At 46.8% G+C, this 18,497-nt stretch overlaps 1 protein-coding gene and 1 long non-coding RNA gene across 3 annotated transcripts in view; one reads left to right on the top strand and one right to left on the bottom strand.

Moving 5' to 3' along the window:
- The first annotated feature begins 352 nt into the window (after positions 1-352).
- Positions 353-18,497, top strand: part of LOC310749629 (tropomodulin-3) — a 58,277-nt gene continuing 40,132 nt past the window's right edge. Inside the window, exon 1 of one of the 2 annotated variants that reach the window (XM_083586914.1) lies at positions 353-465. The gene's annotated coding sequence lies outside the window, so the exon portion shown is untranslated. The remainder of the gene's footprint in view (positions 466-18,497) is intronic. The other variant, XM_083586915.1, reaches the window with a different exon arrangement.
- LOC310749064 lies at positions 17,133-17,876 on the bottom strand. The gene is made up of 2 exons (XR_014541474.1): positions 17,465-17,876; positions 17,133-17,256 (listed from the first exon to the last, which is right to left on the bottom strand). It is a non-coding gene; the product is annotated as an uncharacterized lncRNA (long non-coding RNA).

The following is an 18,497-nucleotide window of genomic DNA, read 5'->3' as shown; positions in this document are numbered from 1 at the left end:
TATATTATATTAATGGCTCTCAGAAGTGGAATGCTGAGGGTAATTCATTCGGTGGAGTGCAAGACCCTTAATGTCAGGGTCGGGGGTTCGAGCCCCACGTTGGGCAAAATATTCCTGCATCGCAGGGGGTTGGACTAGATGACCCCCGTGGTCCCTTCCAACTCTATAATTCTATGATTCCTTCTTTGGGGGAATCCCAGGTCTGTGCGCGCAACCGAAGATGGGGCGGCGGCGTCACACCCGGGATTCTCTCCTCCCGCTCCATCCCTCGAGCGAGAGGCTTCCGGACTACAGCCCCAATCAATGGCGGACTACGCCTCCCATGATCCCACGCGAGCGCCTCCTCGGAGCCCGTCCTGGGAGGGGCGCGCAGGCGCAGTGGCCGGGCGGAGACTCGGCAGCCGCAGCCTTGTACGTTTCCTCTCCTTCTTCGAAAAGGTTGGGAGAAGTTCGCCGCCTGGCTGGGTGAGTCCTCCGGGAGCGACGAGGGTGGCCGGGGCGGGAAGGGCGTGGTGGAATTAGCCGGACCCGGGTGAGGCTCTTGCATCTGGAGGGGACTTCTGTCACTTTGGGAAAAGTTGGGGGGAAAGAGTCCTGCCTTGCCGGGGTTGGACTAGATGACCGCGGGGGACCCCTTCCAGCTGCACAGGAGAGGCGGAAAGAGGAGGGAGCCAGCTGCCGTTGTGGGAAAGCAGGCGTAGTTGATGATGATGATGATGATGATTGATTATTTAAAGAGGTGGTATGCACAAGGACAAAGAGTCAGTTGAAGCTCTCTTTTGGGGGAGCAGTTGCTCTGCAGATCCAGCAACGCGGAGTAGGATCCGGAGTCGCTCCACTTCCACACCCGCTTCAGTTCTTCCCCCGTGCCTCCCTTCCCCACAGCTCTTTTCCTCTGCAAACTTGACAAACTCGCACCCAGGAAGCTCAGCTCCACCCCTTGTCGCATCGTGAATCTTATCCACCCCCCCCCATCCGTCTGCTCTGCAAGGATTTCCTCCCTCTCTGACTGCATGCCGGCTCTCCAACTCAAGGAAACTTCCTTCCTCTCTCTCTCTGAGGGGGAGAAGGGGGGAAAATGTTTTGCAAGTGGGGTTTGGTGTTCTGTTTGATGCTTTTGTCTCCCCACCTTGGGCTTTTCTGCTCAGGGCTGCAGCGTGCAGAGCTTAGGGTGGCTGTTGTTTTTTTGTCACCAGTATGATTTCCCCATAAAGAGGGCGTATGTGTCACTTTTGGTCCGCAGCTGATTAAAAATGGCCAGGAGTTTAATGGCAGGTGAGAGTGAGCCTTGTTTTGCCATGGTGCCTGCCTCCCCTTGGCTGTGGAACATTTTGTACTATGCCCAACATCTTGGTACAAGCAAGTCCTCTTTTGCTTTTCGGTGTTTTCCGTTCCTGTTGCATGCAACAAAAGATCGCTCTTTGCTTTACATCTGTTCTGGGTGTGCAGGGTGAATGGAAAGAGAATCCTTTCTCACTGAGGTCCAGAGTGAGCAACTTTTAATTTAGACTCTGGACTTACTAACCTTAATGCCCTTCCTGTTTCCCCAGTGCCGGCCGAGGTGGTAATGTAGGAACTAGGAAGTGACTCACACTATATCTTTGAAACACATTCTTTCCCTCGAAGAATTCTGGGCACTGTAGTTCGCAAAGGGCTGCTGGGAACTGCAACTCTGCGAGGGGTAAACTACAGGGCCCAGAATCCTTTAAGGAAAAGCATGTGCTCAGATTGTGCTTTAAAGGTGCGGTGTCTGCATAGCCTTGTTTTGGAACACCTTGTGCAACTGATGCTCCTATATCTCCACCCTATAATGGTCATTCGGATCCCACCAAATTTTCTGGGCACATCCGTAGGTGTGGATTGACATGCCCATCTGGAGGTGTGAGGTTAAAGACAAGGAGCTGCCCCTGCCCCTCTCAGAGAAGTACATTATTTTTATTTTTATTTCATTTCCCATTGGGTGAAGGAGGGCTGTCCTACATGCCTGTCTGAATGTTTGGATTGGCTTTGTGCTGGCATGCCGTTGAAAATGCTTTCGGGAGAGTAAAAAAGGTAAAGGGACCCCTGACCATTAGGTCCAGTCGTGACTGACTCTGGGGTTGCGTGCTCATCTCACTTTACTGGCCGAGGGAGCCGGCGTTTGTCCGCAGACAGCTTCTGGGTCATGTGGCCAGCATGACTAAGCCGCTTCTGGTGAACCAGAGCAGCACACGGAAATGCCGTTTACCTTCCCGCCGGAGCGGTACCTATTTATCTACTTGCACTTTGACGTGCTTTCGAACTGCTAGGTTGGCAGGAGCAGGGACCGAGCAACGGGAGCTCACGACGTTGCGGGGATTCGAACTGCCGACCTTCTGATTGGCTAGAAATGAAAATAGTACCGATGTTCCATGATAATCTGCGTAAAGAATGTCTCTTTGAAATATGGTCAGGTGGTCTTAAAGGGAAATGTGCCGTGGAAACCCATCATGTATGCCTCGTTGGCATCAGACCTTTCTCAAGCAGGTCACCAGGCTAAAGGCTCATTGCATGAGGCGACTGAAAAATACAGCAAATAAACAATCCAAGCCCATGGCTATCAGGCCTGTGCTTAAATAAAAGACTGGTCTATCACGGTGGCAGTTAAACAAACAAACCAACCAACGTCCTAGAATCATAGAATCACAAAATTCTGGAGTTGGAAGGGATCTTGCGGGTCATCTAGTCCAACCCCCTGCTCCTTTTGCCCAAGCCGTGCCTCGAACTCGCAACCCTGAGATTAAGAGTCTCACGCTCTGCTGATGGAGTTGTCATTGGCATCTGTTTAGCGGACTAGAAGAGTTCAAAGAATGTCAGCAGTGTCTATTGAAGTATTCCCATATTTGTAAGGTGTTGCTTTCAGAAATTGGGGTTATATCCAATGCTAGTCCAGACCCCATCTGCACTAAACATTTAAAGCAGTATCATGCTACTTGAAACAGTCATGGCTTCCTCCAGTCTGGGAACTGTAGTTTGTTATGGGTGATGAGAGCGGCTAGGAGACCCCGATTCTCCTCACAGAGCTGGAACTCAGAGGAGTTTAACAGTCTGTCCCTCTTCCCAGGGAACTCTGGGGATTATAGCTCCTTGAGGGGAAAGGGAGTCTCCTAATTCTCAGCACCTTTGACAAACTAAATTTGAAGTGCTGTGACACTGCTTCAAGTGTATTGTACAGATGGGACCAAAGTTAATGAACATGACTAACTTCTGTTCAAGCAGATGACTAACTTACATCCAGGAATTTCACTGGGTGTACTATGAGCAGAACTTGGTTCAACACAACCTCGAGATCTCCTACTTATCCTTTTCTTCTGCTTGTATTATTGTGCTACAGTTTCAAACGAGCCGTTTTACATTCCATGGGACTTTTTAAAAAGCTGCACAGGTATGTGTCCGTCCCCCCCAAAGGTATCTCGACTCAGGAATGCTCACCTGATGTGGTGTGCCTAATAAAATGTTAGGTGTGCACTGTCACTCTTATTAATGCAAAGCAGTTCCGGTGCTGAGCTGAGTAGAAACAGGAAATAAGAGCATTCAAAAGGTATGTTTGGCTTCTAGAAATGGTACTTTGAATGGCAGGGCTCCCTCCTGTCTCTAGGCTCTGTTTGCTATGTAAATGTGTACATACTCGAAATGTTTCCATAATGCTTGGGGCATCTCCTAGACCAGTTTGTTTGCTTTGGCCTCCGGGATATAAAGTTCAGCAGTGGGACGGTTGTGGAAACAACCAGAGCGATTGTCTTTCTTCTTTTAAAGGTAAACAAACAGTGGGAAGAGAACGGGGTGGCAGGCAAAGCACCCCAACCTTAGTCCTTGTGATGCTGGATGTGTCCCTCACGAGGCTTTTTTTGAGTGGTGCGTTCTTGGGAAATCTTATAGCAAAAGCAGATGTGAGGAGTTGCGAGCTGATTCCCAAAGGGGACAAATTGTCGCTGCTGGAGGAAAGGGAAAAGGGAAAAATTGGTTCAGGCCAAAATACAAATTAAAAAATAAATAAATCTGGCTTGGGATACCTAGAATCACTGAGTTGAGAGGGAACCATGATCAACCAGAAATATCAATTAGGCTTACACTCTCCCCCAATCTACCGGTAGCTCAGTCCACACCACGGATGTGGCACCTCATGTTCAGGGACCAAATGTGGCCCTCGAGCCCTTTCAGCCTGGCCCTCATGACCCGGGGTTGGCAACCTAAGGCCCATGGGCCACAAGCGGTCCATGAGGGTCGTTTAACCGGCCCATGGACCTTCACCGACTGCTCGGTCGGCTCCTGTGCGCCGGACTAAACCGGCTTCGAGCAGAGCGGGGACTGCCTTCCGTGACGCTGGCTGGCTTCCCATTGGCTGCAGGAACTTCCTGCAGCCAATGGGAAGCTGCACATGCCTCCTCTGCGCCAGAAGGAGTGCAGGAAATAGTGTTTGCGCATGCGTGCGCGCGCACTCTGGCCCACCACGGCGTCTGCGGGACCGTGAACTGGCCCAAACAACAAAAGCTTTGCCGATTCCTGCTCGTGACTCTCCATGGACCTGTCACACACCTGTTTGCACACTCGGCAAATGTCTCCCCTCTAGCTGGAATGCATCTCTGAACCCTGATAATACTTCATTCTACAGTGGTACCTCGGGTTACATACGCTTCAGGTTACATACGTTTCAGGTTACACACTCTGCTAACCCAGAAATAGTGCTTCAGGTTAAGAACTTTGCTTCAGGATAAGAACAGAAATCGTGCTCCGGTGGCGTGGCGGCAGCAGGAGGCCCCATTAGATAAAGTGGTTCTTCAGGTTAAGAACAGTTTCAGGTTAAGTACAGACCTCTGGAATGAATTAAGTGCTTAACCTGAGGTACCACTTGCATTTTATTATTGAAGTTTTCACAGTACAATTAGAAAGAACAAACCAATTACAAAAAATTAAAGAAAGTAACCCATGGAAAGAAGAAACGGAAAAAGAAACTACAAAATCCTCTTTCACCCCTATATCTTAACTTTCACCCCCTAAAGAGGAAGGTGTGTTCTCCCCACCTCTAACCTGGGGTCATCCCTCTCTTGTCACAGCCTCCCACTCTGTGAGATCTCCCCTTACCCGCCTCTCACACGTGGTCCTCAAACTCCTTCTCCTTCATCTGTATAGAGTTCTTACCAAAATACGAGAGAGACAACAACAACAACAAACTACTACCAAGGGAGAGAAAAATAGAGAGAGGGAAAAAGAAAAGACATCCAGCTAGCTATCTGTCAGTTATGTATGCAATATTTCTTCAAAATCGTCAAATACTCAATCTAGGTTATTCAATTATTCTTTCCTTTGCTGGAAGTTGTTTTTTCATCCTTCCACCTCGTACTATCCAGTTTGTTTACGAAAGTGTAAAGAAGATTCTCCAGTTACCGCCTTTGCCATTATAAAACATTCCCTCTTTATTCTTTTATCTCCTTCTCCAAAAGAAAAGCTGCGGTTTTAAAAATCTGTGTTGGTATATTAACACATAGTAGTTCAGTCGCTTTATAAGCTTCGTTTGCATCCCAGTCCATTTCCTGTGTCATTTCCATCCGAATATCAGTTCTGTACCTGATAATGCCTTCTGATGGGTGGCTGTGCATAGAAACCAGCCAGCTGTACCAAGATAAAATATCTTCCTCCACCCACTTTTGCCTGAGCCCCCAACCACCACTGGCAGGCGTCCCCCAGAAGAGAACATGGCCCCCAGGTTGAAAAGCGTTCCCCATTCCTAGCCTGCGCAAACCAAAACTGAGCAGAGAACAATTGCACCACAACAGGATTAGGCCATCTCCGGGCCTTCCAGTGTTGCCGGACTACAACTTTTGATGGCCCCAGCCAGCGTAGACCAGCTTCTTGGACCTGGGGAGGGTACAAAATGTGTCCGTGTCTGGAATAGAGAGTCGCGAAAGAATGCTGGCAGACTGTGGTTAGAGAGAGGAAATGGAAAACCACTGTGGGTGGGTGGGAAGATGCAATGGAGTGTCATGGGAAGGGGATTGCTGGCTGGCTGGAAGACTGAACAGGAGACTGTTTTTGCTGAATCAATAAGGCAGATTTTTATGGCACAACTGGAGCAGGGATGTCTGAACTGTTTTCCCGGCTGGTGAAGAGTTAATGCTGCTGCCAATGTGAGGGTTCTCTGGTGAGAAGGTTGGAATTGGTCTCCCTTAAGCAGCTGGAACATTTTCAAGCCTGTGATTGATGGTGGAAAACTGATAAACTTTGCCTACAAAAGACCCTCCCTTCTCCTGTTGAGGTTCATCCAGAGGCTGATTGGAATAAGAGGCGGACCAAAAATAAGGACAATGTTTTAAGGCTTCTTAGTTCCAAACCAGCTCTTGTTTATTTGCCTCTGATGTCATTTTCTATTTTAAAACTTCAGCAATGGGGCTTTGTTTTGCAAAGATCCTCAGTAAATTTGGAAGCCCTGCCCGCCTTCAAAAGAGAAAACAATTAGGACTCTGTAACTTTGCAGGTCACTCGTCTCCAGTAACCTCTTTGTAGCCTTGCTAGTGCCTGAGGTCAAGGGGTCCTGAGTGCATGTATTTTGCATGCCTCTGCTAAAACATTTATTTAGGTCTTAATTCAGGAGAAATAGCATTTCCGTTTCGGGACATGGGTGGCGCTGTGGGTAAAACCTCAGCGCCTAGGACTTGCCGATCGCATGGTCGGCGGTTCGAATCCCCGCGGCGGGGTGAGCTCCCGTCGTTCGGTCCCAACTCCTGCCCACCTAGCAGTTCGAAAGCACCCTTAAGTGCAAGTAGATAAATAGGTACCGCTTTATAGCGGGTAGGTAAACGGCGTTCCGTGTGCTGCTCTGGTGCTGGCTCGGCAGAGTAGCTTCGTCACGCTGGCCACGTGACCCGGAAGTGTCTGCAGACAGCGCTGGCTCCCGGCCTCTAGAGTGAGATGAGCGCACAACCCCAGAGTCTGTCAAGACTGGCCCGTACAGGCAGGGGTACCTTTACTGTACCTTTACCTTTTAGCATTTCCGTTGCTGCAGGTAGATAGCTCTCAAGTTTTCAGGCAGGGGACCGAGAAACTCTGGAGCATTGCTGGCAGTCAAAATTCACTCTACATGAGTTAGATGTACTAATGACTCAGGCCTGGTATAAGACAAATATGTTTATCTAAAGCAAGTTTCTATCCCTCATCGTTGCAGAGGAAAAACTTGAATGTGCTATGCATGCAGGCCGCCGTTTGAATCCCTGGTATCTTTAGCTTTTGGATGAAAGGCCGCAGGTGGATCACATGCGTTTCACGCCAGGGCCCTAGGTTCGAATCCTGGCATACTTGGTCATTATTATTAGCATTTTCATTGATGAATTGCTTACCATAGTGTTTTAACAATGAAGTCACTGATGCTAAAAGCACATTTAAAAAAATAATCAAGTCTGGTACAGACAGTACTGTAGGATTTGGAAAGATCACAGAGCCGCTTCCTGGGAAAGTGTAATTTCCTTTTTTTTTTTTTTAGAAATATTTATTAAGATTTTACAAAAACAAATATACAAAAACACATAATAAAAGAAACAAAAAAAAAAGAATAAACACACAGAAAAAATAAGAAAAATTAAAAACAATGCTTTTTCATAACTTAAAACTCATTTGCTTGTTTCTTTGACTTCCTCACACCTCCCCTTCTTGTATTCCCATTTAAATAATCAAATCAGCAAATCCTTACCCTCTTTCATTTATCTTATCTCTATAACTTAACATTTTATAACTCAGTATTTTCATCCATTATCAATTCATTTTTGCATATTCTTATTAACTTTGTTGCTAATACCACTTATTTCCAATCCAACATCATTTTAATTATGTTTTTACCTATTTATACCCTTTTTCCATATTCTTAAAGCATTACAGCTGGAAACCACTTAATTTCTATCCAACATCATTCTAACATTCATTAATTTTACCGTATTTCTGTAGATAGTCTTTAAATTTCTTCCAATCCTCTTCCACCGACTCTTCTCCCTGGTCTCGGATTCTGCCAGTCATTTCTGCCAATCCCATATAGTCCATCACCTGCCATTCTTCCAAAGTGGGTAAATCTTGTGTCTTCCAATACTTTGCAATAAGTATTCTTGCTGCTGTTGTTGCATACATAGGAAAGTGTAGTTTACTAAGGCTGCTGAGAGTTGGTAGGTCACCTCTTTCCCTATCACAGAGGTACAATTTCTAGAGTGCTTTAACAGTCAGTCCCTTTCCTGCTAAATGTAGGTCCCTGGATTCTTGGGGGTGGAGAAGCCATGACTAATACAGTGGTACCTCGGGTTAAGTACTTAATTCGTTCCGGAGGTCCATTCTTAACCTGAAACTGTTCTTAACCTGAAGCATCACTTTACCTAATGGGGCCTCCCACTGCCACCGCACCGCTGGAGCACAATTTCTGTTCTCATCCTGAAGCAAAGTTCTTAACCCAAGGTACTATTTCTGGGTTAGCGGAGTCTGTAACCTGAAGCCTATGTAACCCGAGGTACCACTGTACTGCCTATAGTGCAGAGGAGCCCTAAGTTCCTGCAAGAGAGCTTGTAAGCAAAGCATCACCTAATCAGGATTTTCTGGGGGGGGGGTGCTGTTGGCTGCATCTCAGTGTGACATGCATCCTGAACCAGTCTAGCGTTTGCAGTGTGTTCAAGCTGCTTAAAATGGGCATCTCATAGGATAGGGGATGCTGACAGACGAGGCACATGAGGGAGCAAAAATGATGGCAGCACTGATGACCAGATCACATTGTAGCGCAAGAGATGCTGTTATTCCACCTGTTTCCAGATAATAAAAAAAGCAACAATGGGGACCATGACTCACTTTGGGACGTTTAGTGATTCTTTGGAATAGAATGATGCAGGTGTAAGATTGTGATGGAGCTCAGAAACAAACTAGGTCCTCCTGTGACAGTCTGGCCAGCTGTACCAATGCTTGATAAGAGAAAATAAATAGGCCTTTGTGCCAATCTTCCTTTAAATAAATAAATAAATAAAAAGTTGGCTGTTTGTCTCTAGTCCCCAGCACTCGTATTGGAAAAGGTTCCCTTCTCCTTCCAGAGTATTGTGGTCTGGTCTGATTATAAACAGATTTGCACTACGCTGGGAGAAGGAACAAAAACAGAGCCTAGTGTTGACTTGGCAGATGGATAGGCAGCTTGGCAGCCAGCAGTGCTGTGGTCATTAGCTGCAGAAAGCCATTTCCCTTTTAAGATGCTGGCTCACATTGGAATGGGGGTTTGGGAGGTGGGGAGAGGCCCTTCCTCTGAGGGGAGCAGGAACTTGTGTTTGCTTTCCTTTTTTTAAAATAACTTTTTATTCAAAATTTAAACAAAACATATTATCCAAAAACATATCCTCCCTCCCCCCACAGACCCCCCCACCCCACCCCACCCCGACTTCCCTCAGTTCCAGTCTTTGATTTCTCAAAAAATGCTGTTTTCTGCATGTTACACAGTTGTATAAATCCTCAAGCTATTTAGCTGATTATTATCAATAAAAAGTTTGTGAATGTTTATTCAAAACCAGCCAAGGAGTCCAGTTCGCTTTCTTGCGTCTTCAAATACTTTGTAAAGGGTTCCCATTTATCTTTAAAGTCACAGTTATCCTTGTCCCGTAGCTTATATGTCAGTTTTGCCAGTTCTGCATAGTCCATCAATTTTTCTTGCCATGATTCTTTAGTTGGGGTTTCTTCAGTCTTCCATCCTTGTGCTATTAAAACTCTCGCGGCCGTTGTCGCATACATGAAGATGTTTTTCAGCTTTTTTGGCAAATCTTTCCCTATAATCCCTAATAAAAATGCTTCAGGTTTTTTAACAAATGCTTTCTAAGCTGTCCCCCCCCCAAAAAAAATACGACAGGGATGTTGCAATGGCAGCAGTACCACAGTGTTGCAGTGCTCATGGAGAACCACCGTGGCCCAGTGGTTAGTGCATCTGCTTTGCATGCAGAAAGTCCCAGAAATCTGGAGGCAACTGCTGCCTTGCAATGTAGACCAGGGGTCAGCAAACATTTTCAGCAGGGGACCAGTCCACAGTCCCTCAGACCTTGGGGGGGGGCAGGACTAGATTTTTTTGGGGGGGGAATTCACAAACTCCTATGACCCACAAATAACCCAGAGATGCATTTTAAATAAAAGCACACATTCTACTCATGTAAAAACACACTGATTCCTGGACCATCCGTGGGCCGGATTTAGAAGGCGATTGGGCTGGATCCGGCCCCCGGGCCTTAGTTGGCCTACCCATGATGTAGACAATACAGAGTGAGATGGACAAATAAGTTCCTGTTATCAGATGGAACTTACCAGCGACTTAACTTGGTTCGATGTTCTTCTTGTAAATTTTCAAAATTGATTTTTAATCTTGCCTTTTTTATACAGTGGTACCTCGGGATGCGAACGGGATCCGTTCCGGAGCCCCGTTCACATCCTGAATAGAACGTAAGACGCAATGGCGCGTCTGCGCGTGCGTGGGTCACGTTTTGCCGCTTCCGCGCATGCGCGTGACATCATTTTGAGCGTCTGCGCAAGCAGCGAAACCCGGAAGTAACGCGCTCCGTTACTTCCGGGTTGCTGAGGAGCGCAACCCGAAAGTGCTCAACCTGAAACACATTCAACCCGAGGTATGACTGTATATAACACGTCCCAGACCTTATGGTGAATGGCGGGTAATTAATAATAATAATAACGCACGCTCCATCCTTCACAAGGCGCACCATTCCAGACTAACCTGGCCCAATTCAAGCCCATTTCCAATACAGAATAGAATTTCCATTCCTCCCACGATATCTTATTATATTTCTATCCTTTGCATCCAGGGGGCTCTGGGTGGTTTGGGGGGATTTCCGCTGCTCCCACTGTTATCCTCACAAACAATCCTGTGAGGTAGGTCGGTACTCCTATGCAATCCTGCTGATGTAAACAAGGCTCCCAAGGAACTCTACAAGCGCCCTCAGTGGGGATCCAGGCCAGGATCCTGGCTCCCCAGCTTGCACACAGCTCAGAAGCCTGCAAACGGGTGCCTTGCAGTGCAGCATCCTGGAGAGGGAGACAGAGTAAGGTGGCGTGGGACTCGGTGACAATGTTTAAGTGTATAACCCAGTCTCCACGGCCGCAAAGTTTTAAGAAGATGGTGGGAAGGAATGCAGGGAGATCGAAAGAAATAATTCTGAGTCTCACTCATCTGAAAAAGAGATTGCATGTTACTAAGAGAGGAATAACGTGGATGCCTTGACTTTAGACCTGTCGTTCATCTCAGAATCTCCACTGGGTGGAAAGAGGCGATACCTAGCGAACATGGAAGGTGATGGAAATGCAAAGCAGGGATGGGGGACCTGTGGCCCTGTAGATAATGTTTGTCTACAGTTCCCTGTACCCCCAGGCATCATGGCCAGTGGTAAAGGATGATGGCAGTCGTAATCCCAAAAGTATCTGCAGGGTGCTTTGTTGGCTACCCCTGGGTTGAGGCATCTCCAAAGACAGTAAAGGATTGAGGTTAAATCCTGACAAGACAGAAGTACTGTTTTGGGGGGACAGGAGGTGGGCGGGTGTGGAGGACTCCCTGGTCCTGAATGGGGTAACTGTGCCCCTGAAGGACCAAGTATGCAGCCTGGGAGTCATTTTGGACTCACAGCTGTCCATGGAGGTGCAGGTCAATTCTGTGTCCAGGGCAGCTATCTACCAGCTCCATCTGGTACGCAGGCTGAGACCCCACCTGCCCGCAGACTGTCTTGCCAGAGTGGTGCATGCTCTAGTTATCTCCCGCTTGGACTACTGCAATGCACTCTACGTGGGGCTACCTTTGAAGGTGACTCAGAAACTGCAATTAATCCAGGATGCGGCAGCTAGACTGGTGACTGGGAGTGGCCCCCGAGACCATATAACACTGGTCCTGAAAGATCTTCATTGGCTCTTAGTAAGTGTTGGTGCTGACCTTTAAAGCCCTAAATGGCCTCGGTCCAGTATACCTGAAGGAGCGTCTCCACCCCCATCATTCAGCCCGGACACTGAGGTCCAGCGCCAAGGGCCTTCTGGCGGTTCCCTCGCTGTGAGGTTACAGGGAACCAGGCAGAAGGCCATCTTGGTAGGGGCGCCTGCCCTGTGGAACGCCCTCCCAGCAGATGTCAAGGCAATAATAAGCAACTATTTTACTTTAAAAAGACAACTGAAGGCGGCCCTGTTTAGGGAAATTTTGTAATGTCTGATGCTGTATTGTTTTTAATGTTCGGTTGGAACCTGACCAGAGTGGCTGAGGTAACCCAGCCAAATTGGTGGGGTATAAATAAATAAATTATTATTATTATTATTATTATTATTATTATTATTATTATTATTATTATCATTATCATTATCATCATCATCATCATCATCATCAGCTGCTGCTGGAGTGACTCTGCCCAACCACACTGGCCATTGGCTCTCCCTAACAGGAAATGCTATAACAGCTTCCTGTTCAGGCTAGGGTGTTGCCTGAGCAATTATCACTTTGCTTTGACTGGCCATGCTCACAGCTGTTTCTCCATGCCCAGACCTCTGCCTCCCACTGAACAGCTGTCCCTGGTTCAGACTCAAATTCTTGTTTGTATACCTGACACCTTATTTAGAGAGCTGCCGACTTTCACTTTGTATAGAAGTTGGACGCAGCAGTGATTTATTTTTGCTGCTAATGGAAAAATAGCAGGATGTGAGTAAGCACATGTGTGTAACATAGATGTTAGGTTAATGCTGATCGTTGGCTTACGTTCTTAACTGGTCTTTGACTTGCAAGCAGATGTCACAATCTTGATATTTCCTGCCCCCTTCTCAAAATATAAGGAATTTACCGGCAACCGATGCAGTTTTTGATATTTACTTTATGTATGATACGTTGATATGAAATCTTACGTTTTGGAGCAAGCGAATGAAAGCTCCGACATTTGATCCCTGGAGTCAAAGAGAACATGGCCCAGTGGTTGACATATTGCCAAGATCAAATAGTTAGGCACTTCCTATAAAGTAAACAATGACGTTCAAAGAAATCTGTAAGCCGAGCTCTAATGGAATCGAGTAAGAAAGCAGCTTTGGACTTGAGTGAGCAGGATGTAAGGGAAACTGTGTAATCAAATAAGAGCGAAGTGATAAAATGATGAAAACCTCCCAGATTCACATTAGGGCAATGCCTTCATTAGGCCAATCAAAATGCCACAGAATGATTTGCAAGCTTTTGAGTTCTCCGGGACTCTTAATCAAGAGTAATTAAAATGGGTGGGGTTAGAGCAATGGAGTCTTGCCCACAGCACTATTAAATGCTGTGTAAGTTTCAGGTTGTACCTGGGATGTCTGGGGAGGAGAAACACACAGTGCTTGTTCCACCATCTTTGAACATATAGGTGTTGTACCCAAACGAAGTCCGACTTGGAGCAGACCCACTGAAATGAATGGGTCTTAGTTAGTTGTGTCCACTCATTTCAATGGGTCTGTTCTGAGCAGGACTAGCATTGGGGAAAAGCACTGCTAGCTGTTGCCCAGATCCATCTCCACCTTAGGCTAAATGCACAGGTTCTTTTGTAGCTGAAAAACAGGAATAAAAAGAAGGTAGGCAGCTTTTAACGAAGCTGGAGGTTATTTATAGCAGGTGTGTTGTGTTGTTTTTTTTAAAAAAAAAGTCAAGTGAAGTCAAATTGGGTAACTTATCTATGGTGGTGGCGAGCTTTTGGCCTACCAGATGTTGCTACAGCACCATCAAGCATGACCAATGGCCAGGGAGGATGGGAGTTGTAGTTCAGCGGCGCCTGGCAGGCCAGAGATTTCCCAAATCCTGTAATAGCTGGAAAGAATATGCTTTCCAAATGAAGTCTCCTTGTCTGGTGGCTTAAGATCCCCTTCCTTTAGTTTAGGATCCTGTTTCCGAATGGCTTGAATTCTGCATTCTCCCAAAGTCACCCAAAAACAAAGGGATCCATCTTGGCACATAAGGGAAACTGTGATAAATAAAGTGTGTTTGCTCTTGATAGCTGAATTGACTCTTTGGGTTGCAAAGGAAAACAGTGGAAGGGAAAGACAAGTGGCTACTCCTACTCTGTGGCATGCAGGAAACCACTCCTTATTTCAGCTGCAGCGAGAAAAGGGTTGTCGTAGAAAAAGATGTGGAACCTGGTGCAGAAAAGAACAAGCTGGTTTGTTTATTTCGAGAGCCAGTGTGGTGTAGTGGTTAAGAGCGGTAGTCTCGTAATCTGGGGAACAGGGTTCGCTTCTTCGCTCCTCTACATGCAGCTGCTGGGTGACCTTGGGCCAGTCCCACTTCTTTGAAGTCTCTCAGCCCCACTCACCTCACAGAGTGTTTGTTGTGTGGGAGGAAGGGAAAGGAGAATGTTAGCCACTTTGAGACTCCTTAAAGGGAGTGAAAGGTGGGATATCAAATCCAGACTCTTCTTCTTCTTCTTCTTCTTCTTTCAAATAGGCAACACATTTTATGAAAAAGTTCTTGAGGGCTATATAAGAACATGGCTGTATTGTCTACTACAGTGGTACCTCGGGTTAAGTACTTAATTCATTCTGGAGGTCCGTTCTTAACCTGAAACGTATGTAACCTGAAGCGTATGTAACCCGAGGTACCACTGTACTGAGCTGAGGAACATCCCCCAGATTTGTTTTGGAGGCCACATCTAACCCCAAGTTCTCAGCTGGCCATCCTTGTCATAACGTAGACATGGAGAACCAGTTATCCTATGAGTGCTTTTGGAACTCTGACTCCCATCAGCCGCAGCCAGCAAGGCCCATGATGGGAGAAGTAGACCGGCAGCATTGGGAGGGCCATAGATCTCCCCACCTCTCCCTATAAAGGTTTCTAGGATCATAGAAGTATAGAATGGGAAGGGGCCACCAGAGTCATCTAGTCCAACCTCCTGCCATGCAGGAAACGTTTGCCCAATGTGGGACTTGGACCCATGATCCTGAGATTAAGATGCTCTAGTGACTGAGCTGTCTCTGGGGAGTAGTTCATCTCTTCCCTCCCTTGGTTAGCAGTAGAGACTGGTCCATTCGGACAAAGGGGGGCAGTGCCCCACCAACCTCCATTTGCCCCCAGCCAGCTGCCACCTGCCTACCATCTTACAGCCAACCTGCCACCCTCCAAATGTTGGGCTACAACCCCCATCATCCCTGGGCATTGGCCATGGTGGCTGCAGCTGATGGCAGTTGAAGTCCAAAACATACAGGAGTTGGGAGAGGCTGATAGAACCAGTAGCTAGCACTGGGATGCAAGCGACTCAGCGGGGGAAATGTTTTGCCATTTTTTGCTGACTCGTGCACCTGTGCTTGTGTGTGATCCGCTTTGAATGCAGCCAAGGTTTCCTTTGTGCGCGTTCCAGATTCAGACTGTGAAGGTGACCTTGAGCGTGAACAAAATTAATAAATGGTTTCACAAAGTTTCTGTATGCGCAGCTGACTCCAAGGTCCTGGGATTTGTAACTAGTGTTTGAAGAGTAGATAAATTATCTCCTCTCTGTTTTTGCCTAGTATAATGTCTCTGGAGTTTCCATTGTTGTTTTAACAATGAAAGTTGTGTATTCAGTTAAGCCAAAGGTTTTCTTCTTCTTCTTCTTCTTCTTCTTCTTCTTCTTCTTCTTCTTCTTCTTCTTCTTCTTCTTCTTCTTAAATGCAGCAGTATGATATAGTAGGGGAAAGGGGTTTGTGCATTTTCTGGGCAATGCATGCCCAGCAATGCAGATAGGCACTAGATTTTAAACAGAAATCTGAGATGCGACCTGAGTTAAACTCGGACAGCAGATCTCAAACTTAACCCTTAAGCTTCCTTAGGGTCATTTCTCACTTGACCTTCTGCCCTCAAGAGTATGGATGTCTGAATACAAAATGCATGAGCCTCTCAAGCGAAATGTGCACTTCTTGCTGGCGTTTTATCAATATACATATACTGCTTTTTCTTGTATATCATCCTGTTCAAAGAAATTTACTGCAAAGCAGGATGAACGTAACATCAGTTTGTTGAGTTTTGTGTTTATTAGATTTTTTAAAGATAACTTGCTCTTCCTCCCAAAGGATCATTGGATGGCAAAGAACAATCAGTAATGCAAACAGATCCTAAACAACATATGAAAATACTTACAAATGGGCACATTTAAATACCGTATTTTTCGCTCGATAACACGCACCTGACCATAACACGCACATCGTTTTTAGAGGAGGAAAACAAGGGAAAAAACATTCTGAATGAAACAGTGGATGTATCATTTTTGTGCTTCATGCTGTGGCCACAGACATGTGATCTGATGGTGAATTTGGGGTGACCCAATGCAAAAATCCTGAGAATCCCTGTGGATCCATGCTTTGTAACCACGTTTTTGCACCATTGCAGCCCCAGGCAACAGTGGGTGCGTGATTTGGGGGGGGGCAGGCTGTAGCCATGGACATGCTATGTGATCTGATGGTGAATTTGGGGTGACCCAATGCAAAGATCCTGAGGATCCATGTGGATCCATGCTTTTTAACCACATTTTAAGTGGGGAAGGAAGGAAAAATACAGAATGGACAAGGAGCACGAGAGGGGTGTGCAGAGAAGCAGCTGGCTAAGAATGCAGGAGAGGGGTATAACGGGAGGGAGGAAAGGAAGGCAAAAGTTTTCCCTCACCTACCCACCCAAGCCAGCCAGCTCTCTCTCTCTCTCTCTCTCCCTCCTGCATGTTTTCAGCAGCACCGGAGCACAGAGACGACACTCTGCTTGCCTGGAGGGGAGGGGCTTTCCCTGCTCTTTGTTCCGTTTGAGCAAACACAGCAAGGAAACAGAGAAGGGTGGGCAGTAAGACCCTGAGGCAGAATGCAGGAAAGCAGCCACTTCCTCTTTTCAGGTTTCCCTTCTCCGAGACGCGCGATTTGATTTTTGCCTGATTTTTTTTGCCATTTGGCTCCAGGGACCACACATTCGCTCAATAACACGCACAGACATTTCCCCTTCCTTTTTAGGAGAAAAAATCTGCGTGTTATAGAGGGAAAAATACGGTACATGTCTTTAAAGTGTGTGGATTTAAAATATTATGACATCGTAGTTGGGCAGGGATTGGACACCCCCACCTTCTTAATTCTTGGGACAAGTGTCAATAGAATAAGAATAATAACCATAACAATAACGTTGCTGATGAAAACTATTTCTCTTTATTTTCCCCCAGTTCTGATTTGAAATTAAAGGGCAAAAGGCAGGAGGCGGGAGAGGAGGCAGAGGTGTAGATTTAAAATAAAATGTAATAGGCTGTAAGAGAGCTGTGTTTGGGGTCTCCCCTGGCTCTTTCAAGGAGCATTAATAGCAGGTGCGTTGATGTGCAGAAGGCGGTGGGGGTCGCGCATGCACAGCAGACTATGGGGGTCCTGATTCTCCCCCTGCCCTGGGCCTTGTTTTGCTGCTTGAAGCTGCCCCTCTCAAGCTTCTGTTTGCACCACGAAGCAGAAAGTGCAGATATCAAGCCTGAACCAGTATCTTTTAGGTTCACAGATTAGGGGGTGTAGAGAGGTTTCAGTTAGGACAGTGATGTACAAAGAAAGGTCTAATTGCCTCTCCTAGTGCTGCAGTCCAGATCTAACTTGGGAGGGAGGGTACATGGCGGTAATTAATCTTTTTAAATAATGATGATGATGATGATGATGCAGAGGTCTAAACAGGTCTTCAGCATCACCTCCTGTAAAGTCCTTGATTGACTCTGAATTTCCTTGTTCAGGATGTCCTCCCCAGCCAAATGTAGGACCTGAGATGGTATTTGGGTGGTGGGGCGGCACACTTTTCGGTACTTGGGTCTCAAGCCATTTAGGACTTCTCATGCTAGCGCTAACACCTTGAATTTGCCCCTGTATCTCACTGGCAGCCAGTGCAGCAGCAGCAGCAATAATAATAATAATAACAACAATAGGTATTAGTAACAGCAATATGTGAAGGACGCGGGTGGGTGAGGGACGTGGGTGGCGCTGTGGGTTAAACCACAGAGCCTAGGACTTGCCGATCAGAAGGTCGGTGGTTCGAATCGCCGCGACAGGGTGAGCTCCCGTTGTCCTGTCCTGTTCCTGCCCACCTAGCAGTTTGAAAGCACGTCAAAGTGCAAGTAGATAAATAGGTACCACTCCAGCGGGAAGGTAAACAGCGTTTCCGTGCGCTGCTCTAGTTCGCCAGAAGCGGCTTAGTCATGCTGGCCACATGACCCGGAAGCTGTACGCCGGCTTCCTTGGCCAGTAAAGCGAGATGAGCGCTGCAACCCCAGAGTCGGTCACAACTGGACCTAATGGTCAGGGGTCCCTTTACCTTTACCTTTATCTTTACCTAACAACAATACAGGCAATGCTCTTTTTGCACAGGGGTTATGTTCCGGACTCCCTCACTCATTGGCATAAGAGTGCGCATAAGCCTGCCCCGTTCTGTGCCTGCCACACCCCTGTTCTGCCCTATTCCACCCTTTTTCCTAATGTATTTATGGCGTTTGGGGGCTACTTCTGGGTTAAGCTCATGTGCGCCATTC

This window comes from Podarcis filfolensis (genome assembly GCF_964270895.1).
Source record: "Podarcis filfolensis genome assembly, chromosome: 14".
NCBI lineage: Eukaryota > Metazoa > Chordata > Lepidosauria > Squamata > Lacertidae > Podarcis > Podarcis filfolensis.
The sequence above is the reverse complement of the archived record's forward strand: the minus strand, read 5'-3'. Positions and strand labels throughout refer to the sequence as shown.